Genomic DNA, 4,302 nt, shown 5'->3' with positions numbered 1-4,302 from the left:
AAACATACAAAAATCAGTTGGATTCCTCTACACCAACAAAGAGAACCACAAAGAGGAAATCACCAGATCAGCACCATTTACAATAGCTCCCTAGAAGATAAAATACTTAGGAATAAATTAACCAGAGATGTCAAAGGCCTATACAATGAAAACTACAAGACCCTACTGCAAGAAACCAAAAAAGACCTGCATAAGTGGAAAAATATACCTTGCTCATGGATAGGAAGACTCAACATTGTGACAATGTCAAGTCTACCCAAACTGATCTACAGATACAATGCAATCCCGATCCAAATTCCAACAGCATTTTTTAATGAGATAGAGAAACAAACCACCAACTTCATATGGAAAGGGAAGAGGCCCCAGATAAGGAAAGCACTACTGAAGAAGAAGAACAAAGTGGGAGGCCTCACATTACCTGAGTTTAGAAACTAATATACTGCCACGGTAGTCAAAACAGCCTGGTACTGGTACAACAAAGCTACACAGAACAATGGAACAGAATTGAGAATCTAGATGTAAATTCATCCACCTATGAGCAGCTGATATTTGACAAAGGCCCAAAGTCCATTAACTGGGGAAAAGACAGTCTCTTTAACAAATGATGCTGGCATAACTGGATAACCATCTGCAAAAAACTGGACCCATACCTCACACCATGCACAAAAACTAACTAAAAATGGAACAAAGACCTAAATATAAAATCAAAAATTATAAAGATCATGGAAGAAAAAATATAGACAATGCTAGGAGCCCTAATACATGGCAGAAACAGAATACAAACCATAAGTAACAATGTACAAACACTGGAAGAGAAACTAGATAACTGGGAGCTCCTAAAAATCAAACACTTATGCTCATCAAAGGTTTCACCAAAAGAGTAAAAAGGCAACCTACAGACTGGGAAAAAACTTTTGGCTATGACAAATCCGATCAGCGTCTAATGTCTAAAGTCTACAAGATACTGCAAAATCTCAACAACAAAAAGACAACCCAAGTAAAAATGGGCAAAGGATATGAATAGGTACTTCGCCAAAGAAGATATTCAGGGGCTAACAGACACATGAGGAAATGCTCACGATCATCAGCCATTAGAGAAATACAGAGCAAAACTACAATGAGATATCATCTTACTCCAGCAAGGATAGCATTAATCCAAAAAACACCAAGTAATCAATGTTGGAGAGGTTGTGGAGAGACTGGAACACTTATACACTGTTGGTGGGAATGTAAACTGGTACAACCACTTTGGAAATCGATTTGGCACTTCCTTAAAAAGCTAGAAATAGAAATAGTGTACGATTCAGAAATCTCCCTCCTTGGAATATATCCTAGAGAATTAAGAGCTGTCACAAGAATAGATATATGCACACCCATGTTCATTGCTGCAGTGTTCACTATAGCTAAAAGATGGAAACAACTAGGTGTCCATCAACAGATGAATGGATAAACAAATTATGGTATATACACACAATGGATCACTATGCAACAATAAAGAGCAACAATAAATCCATGAAATATAACATGGAGGAATATGGAAGGCATCATGCTGAGTGAATTTAGTCAGTCGCAAAAGGACAAATGTTGTATAAGACCGCTATTATAAGAACTGAAGAAAAGGTTTAAACACAGAAGAAAACATTATTTGATGGTTATGAAGGTAGGGAGGAAGGGAGAGGGGTATTCACTAACTAGAAAATAGACAAGAATTATCTTAGGTGAAGGGAAGGACAGCACATGCTAAGGGGAAGTCAACACAACTGGACTAAACCAAAGCTAAGTTTTCTGAATACAATCAAACACTTCGAGGGACAGAGTAGCAAGGGCAGGGGTCTAGGGACCATAGTTTCAAGGGATATCTAGGTCAATTGGCGTAACAAAGTTTATTAAGAAAATGTTCTGCATCCTACTTTGGTGGATAGTATCTGGGGCCTTAAAAGCTAGCGAGCAGCCATCTAAGATGCATCAATTGGTCTTAACCCACCTGGAGCAAAGAAGAATGAAGAATACCAAAGACACAAGGAAAATATTAGCCCAAGAGACTGAAAACAGAGACTGAAAACAGAGACTGCATCAGCCCAAGACCAGAAGAACTAGATGGTGTCTGGCTACCACCAATGACCACCCTGACAGGGAACACAACAGACAGTCCCTGATGGAGCAGGAGAAAAGTGGGGTGCAGAGCTCAAATTCTAGTAAAATGACCAGACTTAATGGTTTGATTGAGACTGGAGGGAGTCTGGAAGACATGGCCCCTGGACTCTCAGTTAGCCCAAAACGAAAACAATTCCCAAGGCCAACATTTCAGTCAAAGATTAGACTGGACTATGGGACATAAAATGATACTCGTGAAGTGTGCTTCTTAGCTCAAGTAGATACATGAAACTAAAATGAACAGTTCCTATCCGGAGGTGAGATGAGAAGGCAGAGAGGCACAGGAGCTGTTTGAATGGACACAAGAGATCTGGAGTGGAAAGGATGAGTGTGCTGTCACAGTATAGGGAGAGCAACTAGGGTCACATAAAAATGTATGTATAAATTTTTGTATGAGAGACTAACTTGAATTGTAAACTTTCACTTAAAGTACAATAAAATAAAAAAAAATAAATAAATATGGTTAGGAGTAAACCAAGCACAGAGAATTGGAAGGAAAATGGAGACAGTCTAAGTGAGGGCACAAAGGCAAGAAACAGGATAATCAGTGCAGACAACCACAAGGAGTTCACAGTTGATTCTACAGACCTGCTAAGTGAGGATCCAGACCAAACTTGAATACTTCCTATAATGTACCCTGACCCAAAGCATGAATTCCTCCCCATCCGTATTTTCTAGTTTACCTGAAAAGCAAAACAATAAAATCGTCACAGAAAGAAACATAAATAGCTGAATTCACTTAGAGTTCTAGGATATTTGGATTCGAAACAATAATGAACCTCTGATTGAAAAGCCCTATAACCAGAATCTACAAATATTTTCAGTGGAAGTATATCAGAGATTTTTAAGAACAAGAATACAATAGAACTCTTTGTAATAAGAATCATCCAGGTCAAGGGCTGAATTTTATTTGAACATTGTTTTGTCAAAATTCTTTTAGTTAAAATAAGAAAATCCACCCAAAGTGTTTTAAATTTAAAAAAAAAAAAAATAGAGCTCGAAAGTTACAGCTAGTTTAATAGAATGGCAAAGTCTAGAGTCTCCAAAAAATGTCATCAAAAGACACTGTCTCTATCCCATCCACCACTTAGCTCTACCATTCTTCGTGTTAGTTTCAATCTCAGTAATCTCCTTCCTATGTGGTGGCAACACGGTCACCAACAACTCCAGATTTCTATCCATTTAGCACATTCAGGGGACCTCTTTCAGGTACCTGAAGCAAATGCCATTAAAAAGGCTTCCAATGGTCACAGGAATCAAATACTTGACCTTGAATCAATCTTTGTGGCCAAGAGGATGCAGTGTTACGACAGGCCAGGCTTTTGTGATGTCTCCTCCCTTAAAGCCAAGTGAAGTCATAGGCGTCTGAAACACATAGAATAAGTATAAGGAAGAGGCAGTTAGTTCCCAAAATGGAAATCAGAATACTTTTATTATAAGAAAAAGGAATGTTTTGAAGGCAAAAATATCAGATATACACCACAAAAACAGAAATCAATTAATCTGACTAAGGAAGTAGAGGTAAGGAAACCCTCTTTCTCCTCTCAAAAAAATTTCCTTGGGAATTGTCCGTACCGTTACACATTGGGAAATGTTCAAATCAGAGGAAAAAATCTCTTATGCTATGACTGTTTATCTCTTCACACAATTATCATCACATCACCAGTACCATTATGCATAGGTACCAGCACAAAATGCAGAGTATTATCCAAAGTGTAACCCTGACTATTGACATTGGCCAAGCTGTGCTGGAACAGAACAAGAAATTATGCAGAAGTGTCCATTTTCTCACTTATACAAACCTTGGAGTAATACACCCAAAATATTTTTACTCATAACTCCATAGGCTGTTGAGACAATGGGGCAAGTCTCCTTTTAGAAACAAAGACAAGAAGGACACACAGTTAGTTCATACACATGAAGACAAAAACGCAACCTAAGCAGTGATAAATCTTCCCATTGTGCCTTCTCATCTTAGAGTGGAAGAACAGCTCAGTATTACCTCTAGGCAAAGTATGGTTTCCTTTCTGACATCTAATTAAATAAGGAAGCATTTATTATCTAGAGTAATTTTTATTTTTCTTGGTCAAGATACTTTCTAAAGAAAAAAATCAACTTTTTATTAAAGTTCTGGTTTTCTCACAAAGA

At 37.8% G+C, this 4,302-nt stretch overlaps 1 long non-coding RNA gene across 1 annotated transcript in view; it reads right to left on the bottom strand.

Annotated features, from left to right (window-relative positions):
- LOC111822252 (uncharacterized) overlaps nucleotides 1-4,040 on the bottom strand; it is a 36,056-nt gene extending 32,016 nt beyond the window's left edge. The window contains exons 1-2 of the long non-coding RNA XR_002825538.1: nucleotides 3,424-4,040; nucleotides 2,743-2,837 (exon numbers count right to left, since the gene is read on the bottom strand). This is a non-coding gene — a long non-coding RNA (uncharacterized LOC111822252). The remainder of the gene's footprint in view (nucleotides 1-2,742; nucleotides 2,838-3,423) is intronic.
- Between the last annotated feature and the right edge of the window lie 262 nt (nucleotides 4,041-4,302).

This window comes from Trichechus manatus, unplaced genomic scaffold (assembly GCF_000243295.1).
Source record: "Trichechus manatus latirostris isolate Lorelei unplaced genomic scaffold, TriManLat1.0 scaffold00144, whole genome shotgun sequence".
Lineage (NCBI taxonomy): Eukaryota > Metazoa > Chordata > Mammalia > Sirenia > Trichechidae > Trichechus > Trichechus manatus.
Note: the sequence above shows the minus strand (reverse complement) of the source record. Positions and strands in the feature narration are given on the sequence as shown.